At 37.6% G+C, this 12,642-nt stretch overlaps 1 protein-coding gene across 7 annotated transcripts in view; it reads left to right on the plus strand.

Moving 5' to 3' along the window:
* The first annotated feature begins 9,441 nt into the window (after positions 1-9,441).
* LOC128221883 (uncharacterized) overlaps positions 9,442-12,642 on the plus strand; it is a 66,605-nt gene continuing 63,404 nt past the window's right edge. For 4 of the 7 annotated variants that reach the window (XM_052930522.1, XM_052930523.1, XM_052930524.1 and 1 more), the window contains exon 1: positions 9,442-9,599. The gene's annotated coding sequence lies outside the window, so the exon portion shown is untranslated. Of the gene's footprint in view, positions 9,604-12,642 lie in introns of all 7 variants that reach the window. The other 3 variants (XM_052930532.1, XM_052930538.1, XM_052930527.1) reach the window with 2 other exon arrangements.

The following is a 12,642-nucleotide window of genomic DNA, read 5'->3' on the forward strand; positions in this document are numbered from 1 at the left end:
CGTATTATTGCATACAATGTGTGTTTTCGGTCCGTTATCGTGGTGTATTAAAACGCAAAACACCGGGCGTTATCAGAAGAAAACGTGCAGTATTTAGTAAATTCACGTGCCGTTAATGCCCGGTTTTTTGTTTTACATATGCGCTTTCAGTGCCCGCATCATAACAATAAGGGCTGAGCGACCTGGCTTTTGACCGAAAGTTAGTCAACGATGCAAACTTTTGCACAAAACATATTTAAGAATCTATAATGTAGCTGTATACAAATACCAAAACATAAAATAAACCACATATAACTTACATATTTTCTGCTGAGTTGTTTTTTCCTGGCAAGCTAATGTGTTTATCAAATAGTTTTTTCTGCAGTTGTTTTGATTATTAAAAGCACTAAATTATGTCTAAAACGACGAACTCCTCCGAACTTAAGTTATTTCTGTCGATTTCATTCAGAGCATACGACTTAATTCCATTACATCGTATGCAATAAACAAAGAAAGTTTAAATATTTTTTCTCTGATGCTGAAGATGCTGTACATTTTATCAAGAACATGTTTACAAAATTTTCAGGCTTCAACACTGCAAATAATGGCGTCGAAACAAATTGCAGCTGCCGAGTTATGTTGAGGCCCGAATCGAGCTTTATGTAAAAAACTTTCAATGACATCACTCATGACGTCATACAAGCACCCATTATAGAGGTTATTTTGAACTAACTGTTTTTGCATTTTCGTGACATTTAACAACATTTTTAAACACAAACGTTTCTTCAACTGTTCCATCCATCATGAAATTATCTACATTAAAATCAGTCAAATTATCGTTGCTTAGTTTGTTTGAATTGCTTTACTGCAGATGGCAGTTTTGCATGTTGCCAATAGTTTTACTACGATTTCATTAAAAAAATAGTTCCGTAGTAAATATTCCCCGCCCCTTGCTATTATTGAGCCCAATGACAGGACCGAAGTATCGAACTAACGCAGGCGATATCGATGGGAAATGCCATTGCATTTTAAACAGAAATGAAGTGCAATTGATAAACAACAACCATCGTTAAGGAATGAAGAATGAATGTAAATATTTGTTGATGGTGATCTTTATGTCCGATGATTGTAAAAGAGGTTTTGAAAACCTACTTGTTGATGCTGTTCTTTATAACTGATGATAGTAGAAGAAGTGTGGAAGACCTACTTGTTGATGTTGTCCTTTATGTCCGATGATAGAAAAAGAGGTTGGGAAGACATACTTGTTGATGGTGTTCTTTATGACCGATGACAGTAGAATATGTTGGGAAGATATACTTATTGTGATCGATGGCAGTACCTACCGGGATGGTGCTCGAACATATGATGCTAGATAAAGAGAGACTCTACGTGTCCAAGTGGTTTGGATGAGGGGTTGGAAGGTGGATGCTACTTAGAACAGAAAGGGGCTGTTCGTGTGTAAATGGTGCGGATCGGCAAATCATTCTACATACTTATATTACAGGCGAATCGGGCGTGCGAGTTTGTTTAGAAATATAGGATTGTAGTAGTCAAAGTTGGGCGGAAAGTGTGTAATTACAACTTAAAACAACGGAAATCGTAATTGTTCAAGTAGTGGGGATCGGTGCTGCTTACTACATACAAAACCTGGGGATTGTCCGTGTTAATGTCGGTGGGATCAGTGTTGCGTGATACATAAAAAACAAGGGGCACTACTTACTATATTTGTGCGGATCATTGGAGATTGCTACATACAAAACAAGGGAACTATACATTTTCAAATTTCATAAATAAGTAGCGGGTTTGCTCGTGTTTAGATGAAGCAGAATTTGGGTGCTGTGGAAGGGACCTGTAAAAGTGATGCGAATCGGGGAAACGTGCGTATCGACGGAGCGTGTCACATACAAAAAAAGGTGTTTCACTGAGGTTAATTACTTTCAGTCAGTTTCTTTATTGTTATCTTGTTATAATACATACGCTTAATGAGGTTGACCACAACCAGTCACTTTCTATATTGTTGTGTTGCTATTATCCATACGCTCAATGCGGTTGAACACAACCAGTCATTTTCTTTATTGTTGTGTTGTTAATATCCATACGCTCAATTTGGATGAACACAGTCAGTCACTTTCTTTATTGTTGTGTTATTATTATCCATACGCTTCAGGTGTTATGCTTCATATAAATAAAAAATGTTCTCTCATTCTGTATCGCCATATCATAGAAATGGGCAGAAATAATACGCACTTGTGTGCCATACTCAAGAAAGGTGCAAAGGATTACTCCAGGAATACCGTTGCTACAACCTTAAGAAACATTCATAGACATTCATTTAAATGTTCTATATACGCCAGCGAGTATCATGTTTATTTTCCCTGTGTCATTTCATTCTTCTCGTTTTCTACTTCACTTCTCCCTGCCCCTTTTCACTGTCCTATTTTTCAACATCTCTCCTTAAAGCATCCACTTCTAACCTCCCTCCCACTTTTTACTCCTCTCTTCACCCTCTTCACTCCTCCAAGCCTCAACTTCTATCTTCCCTTCCCCCTCTTCACTCCTCCAAGCTTCCACTGTTATCCTCCCTTTCATCCTCTTTACTCCTCCCTTCACCCTTTTTACTCATTCAAACCTCCATTTCTACCTAACAATCCTTGATAAACACACCCAGAGTTTTTATATAGTATACGTATATGCACTGTGTTTGTAGAGTTTTGTGCTGTTGTTTCCATGTTTCTTGTTTGTGATTTTTTTTTGTTTTTGTGTTCTATATCTTTGGCGTTTACCCTTTGCCTTTAAAGGGGTTAATGTTGAAACGGGTCTCCCACGTTAAAAGGTGTTTGAATATAAATTGCAGCGTATCATAACTATCTAACCCACAGGTCGCATTTAACAAAAAATGTACTATATCACATATCTTCTATCGCGGGCTTGTAGTAATTAAGGAAACGCGATACGAGTTTAAATAAAAATAACCGACTCGGGTCGTTTTGGGTCAAAAAGTATTCTTCCAATTTGATCATCTTCTTTCAATCACGGCAAGCGTTTTAAACATTTGAAAGGATTCTTTTTGATAAAAGGAAAACGCTAACAACTTGATCCTAGTATTTAAAATGCCAAATGAGTCTACTATCTAGTTAACATTACCTCTTATTCAAACATAAATTATACGGTTATTCTGCACTGTTTACGTTATAATAGAGAGAGGCGCATATGCTTCCAGACAGACACATGTTCTTTATGACCGACGCTAAGTGTTTTCACAAGTTTGATGATGTATTTTATTGTCCTAGCATGCATCCCAACAAAGTCTTTGTTTGAGATCTTACTTCATATAAATATAAGGTAGGCAACTCGGGATATTGCTTTATTAATTTTTATTTATGTTATTTGATTGGGGGTTTGAACTTGTGATTGAATATCCTTTGAGACCGACAAAACATCTTAATAGTAAATGCCGTATGTGTTGATACCAAAACGGTGTAAAATAAAAACTTGTATTTGTTTAGTAAAAAAAAAACGTTTAAATAATAAATACCCGTATTTTTATCTAAAAACCTCTAAATAGAATATACCCGTATGTGTCCACCCCTAAACGTCTTAATGATTAAAAGCCGTAAACCAAGCGACCCCCAACCCCGACCCCCCAAAAATACAACACTAAAACACGTTTTAATAAGAAAAACACTGGTAAACGTATGATGACTTATAATTATAAATGCCCGTATTTGTTTACCCCCAAAACGTCCTTAAAATTGCGTCTGATTATCATTCTTAGACCGACAACCACGGCCTTTTTGTCTGCGTATTTTTGTTTTATTCCAAGTAAAAAATATCCGGGTTTGGGTTTGGCATAGGGCATGTAATTAATCACAAACAAGTAGAACAGTGTGTCATTGACTTAATTGACATTAGTTCGTTTCATTGCCCTAGCTATAGTGTGTACACCTATGTGGCTCGAAATATGCAGCCCTAAGTGAGTGGTCGGTTGTGAGCAATGGGGGTGTGATACATAGGAAACAAGGGGACGGTACGTGTTAAGGTGGGTTGTATCGGGGATATGTTACATAGAAAAGAAGGGGACTGTACGTATTAAAGTGGTGTGTATTAGGGGTCGACGCGACATAAAAAAACAACAAGGAAACCATACGTGTTCAAGTGGTGCGAATCCGAGCTGCGTGCTATATAGAAAACAAGGAGATTGTACTTGTTAAAGTTGTGCGTATCCGGGGTGCGTGCTACATAGAAAACAAGGAGACTGTACGTGTTAAGATAGGTTTTATCCGGGGTACATTCTACATAGAAAACAAGGAGACTGTACGTGGTCAAGTTGTGCGTATCCGGGATGCGTGCTAAATATAAAACAATGGAAATGTACGTGAAGCGGCTCGGGTCATGTGTATCTAACAAACAGTGGGGCAACATCTGTTAAAGTGATGCGGATCGGGCTGCATGAATCCAATACAACACGTTTATTGAACGTGTAAAAAGGTGTATCTTAGGCGTGTGTTTCATAGAAAAAAGTTACTGTTTGTGTTTAATCCTCTATAAGTTATTCATATGTTCCCATTATGTTTGAAATTATAAGATATGTATAATGTAAGCCGTATTATTGTAAACATACCTCATCGAATGTCGTAAACAGGGCATCAAACAGGGACCTTATACATCTTACGATTGTAATCTGACTCTTTTGAACGACTTATGTTAAAGCTTGAAACATTAATTAACATCTAACGATTAAGAATGGGCGGAGTCAACGTAGCGAATAAGTGGCAGAGTGTTTCGGATGAGTGGCAGTGGGCATTACACACCCGCGAATGTTATTTAAAACTATTTTTTTGTGATATCATTAACACGTAGTTTTGATTGACATGGCTATAATACTTATTGTACTATAAAAATTATTGTTGAACAACTGTATGACTGGATTGCCATGTAACTGATACATTTTATTTTAAAATATATATATTTATCTATCTTCATGTCGTTGGTGAATATATGGTTAAAAACCACCTTTAAATGAGTTTATGAGTGCGGAAACAAATTATGTATGTTTCAGTGCTAGGGACATTTCGTTTGCTATCATTCTTCTACATTGTATTACCTTATTATTGGATCATATTTCCCATTTGCTTCATGGGTTCTGTTTTATCTCTTGGGCTTGGTACTAACGAATTTATACAGGGCTCACCGGACGCGCACCCCCTCTAACGTGTTTTTTCAACGTTTTATTCAATAACATATTTAGTGCAATTTTGCGCACTATTTCAGTCTTAAGTTGCAAAATATATCATTGAGAACGACCTGAAGACTCAATTAACTCATTCAGACAATGCAACACTCGCAGTTTAATAGGCTAACACAAATCTGATCGCACACATGTATGCGTGGTATGTGTTTTGGCCATTGTTTGAAATTCCGTCCTTCAGCCATGGCAGTTTCCTAAAGAAGCCATTTTTTTTCAACCAGGGATGGCAATTTCAAACGTTTTTATTAAATCACAACCGCCTAAATGTTTGACCCATGATTGAAATACTCATTCGTTGATACTCTTTGCCCTGATGTCGACTCGTATTATATCTTGTGACCCTGATAAGTTAAACACACACACTGTGTATAGTTTTCACCAGAGTGACTGTTTCACTGTCGTTACCTGCAAAGGTTGAGTTTTGTCTCTTTTATCTAAAGCTACATCCATTTGAGTGTAATGTTACAAGCCCATCTGATCACATACAGAGCGTGATAGGAAATAAGCTCGTCATATAATGTTCCCGGATAATAATAAGCAGCTGTGGTTTTCAGTTGGGGAGGGGTTCTGGGATAACTATGTTTTTTCAACTGTCTAAACATTGCAGAAGAGAGAACTAAAATAAAATGGTTTCATATGTGCTTTAAAATCGACCGAACGCCTATTTTCCATGTGCCAATCATGAGGTTCTGCAAACATCGAGGTACTACAAGTTTGAATCTTCAGTACTCAATCAAAATGACGGTTAGTTAAAAAGTGTTGGCTTTAAAATTAAATTAAAGTATAAAAAATCATGTTTAAAATTCAGCACCGATTTTATAATAACACTTTTTGCGTGTCGTACGTCTTGTAAATAATAACAATAGCTCAAGATAATGGTATCTTTATGTTGAAAGGCACGATTACCGTTCCTCATCAGAACCAATACGCTTGAATGTAATCATTTTCGTGTATTCAGATCAGAAAAAAAAGATAAAATGTATTGTCTTACAAGAAGAACAGTCAGCTTTTCTAATCGCCAACAGCTCACGCCATAGTACATCGGAACCTTGTCGAATAGGTTAAAAAAGTAAATTAAAAGACTAAGTTAATTCAGTAATTGTCAAATTATTCCGGTATAAAGTATGAATTAAGAACACTTGAGTGTAAATCGTGATATCGGACGAAAACAAACACATATAGCGATGTCATATTATATATCAACAATAGCATTTAAAGGAGTGGGTGGAGATGCATCCGGCCTGCATCTGTTCCCCTTCCCTTTAGTGTATCAACACTAACATTTAAATGGGGGGGGTTGAAGATGCATCCGGCCCGCATCTGTTCCCCGCCCCTTTAGTGTATCAGCAATAACATTTAAAGGGGGGGGGGGTGAAGATGCATCCGGCCCGCATCTGTTCCCCGCCCCTTAAGTGTATCAACAATAACATTTAAAGGTCGGCGTGGAGATGCATCCGGCCCACATCTGTACCCCGCCCCTTTAGTGCATCAACAATAACATTTAAAGGTCGGGGTGGAGATGCATCCGGCCCACATCTGTACCCCGCCCCTTTAGTGCATCAATAATAACATTTAAAGGGGGTTGGAGATGCATCCGGCCAACATCTGTCTCCCGCCCCTTTAGTGTATCAACAATAACATTTAAAGGTTGGGGTGTAGATGCATCCGGCCCTTATCTGTACCCCGCCCCTTTAGTGTATCAACAATAACATTTAAATGGGGGGGTGGAGATGCATCCGGCCCACATCTGTTCCCCGCCCCTTTAGTGTATCAACAAAAACATTTCAAGGGGGGGGGGGTGAAGATGCATCCGACCCGCATCTGTTCTCCGCCCCTTTAGTGTATCAACAATAACATTTAAAGGGGGGTGAAGATGCATCCGGCCCACATCTGTTCCCCGCCCCTTTAGTGTATCAACAATAACATTTAAAGGGGGGTGAAGATGCATCAGGCTCGCATCTGTACCCCGCCCCTTTAGTGTATCAACAATAACATTTAAAGGGGGGTGAAGATGCATCCGGCCCACATCTGTTCCCGCCCCTTTAGTGTATAAACAAAAACATTTAAAGGGGGGTGAAGATGCATCCGGCCCACATCTGTTCCCGCCCCTTTAGTGTAACAACAATAACATTTAAAGGGGGGTGAAGATGCATCCGGCCCACATCTGTTCCCGCCCCTTTAGTGTATCAACAATAACATTTAAAGGGGGGGGTGAAGATGCATCCGCCTCGCATCTGTTCCCCGCCCCTTTAGTGTATCAACAAGAATATTTAAAGGGGGGGGGGGTGGATATGCATCCGGTCCGCATCTGTTCCAAACCCCTTTGGTGTATCAACAATTACATTAAAAGGAGGGGATGGAGATTCATCCGGCCCGTATCTGTTCCCCGTCCCTTTAGTGTATAAACAAAAACATTTAAAGGGGGATGCATCCGGCCAGCATCTGTACACCAGCCCCTTTAGTGTATCAACAATAATATTTAAAGGAGGGGGAGATGTATCCAGCCCACATCTGTTCCCTGCCCCTTTAGTGTATTAACAATAGCATTTAAAGGGGGTGGGAGCAGATGCAACCGGCCCGCATCTGTTTCCCGCTCATTTAGTGAATCAACAATAGCATTTAAAGGGGGGGGGTAGGAGATGCATCCGGCCGACATCTGTACCCCAGCCCCTTTAGTGTATCAAAAAATAACATTTAAAGGGGGTGTAGATGCATCCGGCCCGCATCTGTCCCCCGCCCCTGAAGTTTTTCAGCAATAGCATTTAAAGGGGGGATGGGTGGAAATGCATCCTGCCAGCACATGTACCTCGCCCCTTTTAGTGTATCAACAATAGCATTTAAAACGGGTTGGGGTGGACATGCATCTCATCTGTACCCCGCCCATTTAGTGTATCAACAAAAACATTTAAAGGGCGGGGTGGAGATGCATCCGGCCCTCATCTGTACCCCGCCCCTTTAGTGTATCAAAAATAGCATTTAAAGGGTCGGGGCGGAGATACATCCGATCCTCATCTGTACCCCGCCCCTTAAGTGTATAAACAATAGCATTTAAAGGTGGGAGTTGGAGATGCATCCGGCCCTCATATGTCCGCCGCCCCTTAGTGTATCAACAATATCATTTAAAGGTGGGAGTTGAAGATGCATCCGGCCCTCATATGTCCGCCGCCCCTTAGTGTATCAACAATGGCATTTAAAGGGTCGGGATGGAGATGCATCTGGCCCTTCTCTGTACCCCGCCCCTTTAGTTTATCAATAATAGCATTTAAAGGGGGGGAGGAGATGCGTCCGGCCCTCATCTGTCCCCCGCCTCTTTAGTGTCTAAATGAATTGTGTATGCAATATCAGAGAAAAATAATATAATACCCAGGATGCACCCTTTCAAACTAAGGAAGGCCTATCTAGTAAGGGATAGGGTCTTAACAAACTATCATTATATATTAACCATAGGTAGATCGGTTCTTCGCCATAGTCGCACGTCGGATGTTCTGATCCTGTAGTTCGGCTACACGTCCTTTTTATTAGTATTAAAATAATAATAACGATACTAAGGAGCATTTTAAACCACGAAAATTGTGGCAAAGTAGCTATTATTTAAACAATTAAAATTCACGAAGGCAAATATTGTTTGAATTCGATAATGTCATATAATATATGTACAACTTCACGGGGGCCCTCGCCGGGTAAGCAACCCTCTCTCAATTAATTCGCTCGTGAAATATGTATCAAATGTAAGAATAATTTCATGACAAAAACAAAGTTGACCAAATGGTCAATCTATAATACAGCAGCCTTAGACTGCTGAAATAAGATCAGATCAAAGTTTATCATATTTGCGTTCAAAAGATGATGTCTTATGGCGAATGTTTGGCAGTTCACCAACAAATATAGATTTATTTTATAGTAAGTTTTTATCATTTAATATAATTGACTTTAAGGCATTGATGCCAAATTCAGCCAATTTTGAGATACCACATAAATAAAGTGTCAAAACTGATTTTATGAGAGAATGCATCTTAAAGTGAGAATTGAAAAGGCAGTCAAACATTCATTTCAGTATAATTTAATTAAGTTATTTGATCGAATACAGGTTAATTCAAAATGAACAATCTGAAGACTGATCTGAAATGTCGAATATAGTATACAAATCCTTCTATTGATTTCCGTCCTTGGGTAGGTTTAGAGAAGCGCATACCTTGCTTTTGTTAATCATGAAATCTGATCTCTCCCTTCTTCGTATATAATTATGAAGTGTAGGTTTTATATAAGCACAATTATAGAAGAGCATTGGCATTGTGCGTGCGGCTTCAGAAATAAAAGTTAGTTAACATTCGATTTAGTGAGAAATATGGAATCAAGGGATTTTGTTTAAACAGTAAGTACGTTTACTTTCTGATATGTGTGTTATTATTATTTATTAAGTTAAACAGTTGACGATTCCATCAGTTATTATCAAACTAATCGAACCTTTTTCTAGCGGCGCAAGTTTTCATCCGCTTTATTTCGTTCTCTATTTGGTAATTTGTGGATTAATTCGTTCAATTAAAACATATGAGTATTAAATACAATATGACAATAATATGTAGAACGTTAACTTATGTTATCAGTGCTATAACTGATACGACGCTTACCACGTTCGCTGTTTGGTTATATAGAGATACAGTGTCAATACATATTAAACATGAAGACGAATGGATTCCTGATTTACCAAATACACATTAGCTTATCTATGGTTTGGCAGTTAAAAGTGTATGAGTAAAAAGCCTTACCATTACATAATTACCGTAAGCTACTACGTGGTGAGACAAGGATAGCTAATCCGTTAATGACTGCCAGCGGATTATAAAGCCATATTATTACAAAATTACCATAAGCTCTATTGTGGTGAGACACAGGATAGCTTATGTGTGAATGACTGCCAGTGGGATATAAAACCGTACCATTACAAACTTACCTCAGGCTTGTTTGTGGTGAGACAATAGACAACTTAGAATTATTGACTAACTGTGAGATATATTACCAAATTAGTTTAAAACTACCTGTTTTTACTTTTTACTGAAATCAGAGTAGTGTATCATTAGATGTATGTTAAATTAAACTAAGATATTTTGTGTATCGTTGTATTAAATAATTGTTCATTTATATCATCGATATAAGTCTTTTGCATAAACACGTGTCCTTAATACGACATCTGACTCAAGTTTGTGAATATCTTTGGTAATAATACTCGTCCATAGAATCAGATCTGATCTGATCCATGTCATTGTAAAAGAAAAATAATCTGTATTTAAGTTAGAATACAAATGTAGCCAAAATACAGTAATTTCGATATTGTTTCGGATATTATTCAAGTCTCAATTAGCTGACACAATAACAATAGTCATTTGTTATCATAGTATACAAAATATTGTATATTTTCCGCCTGTGTTAGATTTAAACAGGCGCATACCGAAGCTTTTGTTAGGGATGAAATATGATATCATTTATTTGTATAGGATCTTGGAGTTCATTAATAATATTATGTTATTCATTAGGTGATTTAATATTGGCCAAGTTATTCGTCCGAGGACAGCAATATTGGACAATACTGCTTACTGAGGGCAATTTCTATGACATTCTGATTTTAACTGTCATATCTCCACCTTAACATATTATTACATCTTACAGGATTTCCATTTTTCGTTCATGTATTCTGCTTTTCTAGACTTGACTTTGCTGATTTTCAGGTGCATCATTGATAGTGACATTGTGCAGATTGATAAACAAAGCCAAATAAACTGTACATTCTAAGGAAGCATATATATATATATTGAGCAAAGTTTCAAGAATGTTTTCAACTTTTACGTGGATTTTGTCGGTTTTCAAAAACATAATTGACTGTCATAAAATACACTAACAGGTTAAACATTATGTAGACTGGTAATTCAAAAGTCCTTTTTAAACAAGGAACTATTTTTACAGTCAGATAAACAAAAACTTATAGCTGCCGCATTTTTTAATTTACAAGAATTCTCGTATAATGGTGCGTCTTTAAAATGGGTCGTTCTGTGCATTACGTATTTGTCGAGTAGCCAATCAAAATGGCAGAAACTCGCATTTGCCGACTTTGGTTCGTTTTGGGCGAGATTCGGCATATATTGTTGTCAACTGTTATGGATTAGTATGAGTATTTCAGTATCACGTCAAATACGTGATGATTAGTTATTATTATAAGGACAAGCATTGACTACCATTCACATGTATGTGTGTGCGCAATCAGAAATAACAATAATGGAATCGCTTAAGTGAGAACTATGGAAGGAGCGGTACAGTTATTATAAGTTATTTTGCATTCTTTTTGAGTGATACTTTCTATTTAGTAGAACAGAAAACATGAAGTTACTTGGTCCTAGTGGCACAAATTATATTTTGTAAATGTTGACATTATTGATTCAATAATTTAAGTTATAATTAACTTGGTGTTTATGTGTTTCGTAGTATGTAAATTGGTATTGCTTTGTTTCGTTCAGTTGAGCGATGACAGCTTCCACTTTATTTTTAAACACACGTGATAACATGACACAACCTTTCTATAGATAAAATATCAATATAATTTATAATAATGTGTGTCTAATTATAGCGTAAATGACTTTTCATTGTTTAGTGTAAAAACTGTTCGGCTGAATGCAATAATTCAATTTCGTTTCGAGGTAACAAGGCTATGTTAGGAACTTGCTCATGTTTTCCATTATTCATATTACACATACATACAAACACGCATGTACTCATACACACACATACTCACACGCACGCACATATATATATATATATATACATATATATGTTAAGTATTAATATAAATTTTTAGATATGCAGATGCAAAACACGTATGTACGATGTTTCCAACAGAAGGCAAGCGGTATCATTAGGGCTTAACAGATAGCGGTAATTTACCTGTCTGTTTGCATTGTTCCTCAATCCGTCGTTTTCACATAAACGTTAGACATGCGGCGTCATTAGGGCTTGTAAAAGATTCTCTCATATAAATGATTTCCCTGTCTGTTTGTTCCGTCCTTCGATTGCGCTTGTACAAAGACATGCTGCATATGTATGACTTGTGAAAGCGGTTCTCCTGTAGCAATGCCTAATTGTTTCGTCCGTCCGTCCTTCATTTTCACATATACTGAATACTTGCGGAGTAATTATGACTTTTTAAAAAGGCTCTCTTATAGCAATAAACCTGCCTATTTGTAACGTCCGTTCATCCGTCGTTTGCACATGAAAAAAGACATGCGACTTCAGTGACTTGTGAAAGCGGCTTGCTTACAGGTATTAACCTGGTTTTGTGTTCCGTCCGTCCATCTGTCTTTTGCACATATATTTAAGACTTGCAGCGTCTTTAGGACTAATGAAAGAGACTAATAATAATTACCATGTCT

This window comes from Mya arenaria, chromosome 16, assembly GCF_026914265.1.
Source record: "Mya arenaria isolate MELC-2E11 chromosome 16, ASM2691426v1".
NCBI lineage: Eukaryota > Metazoa > Mollusca > Bivalvia > Myida > Myidae > Mya > Mya arenaria.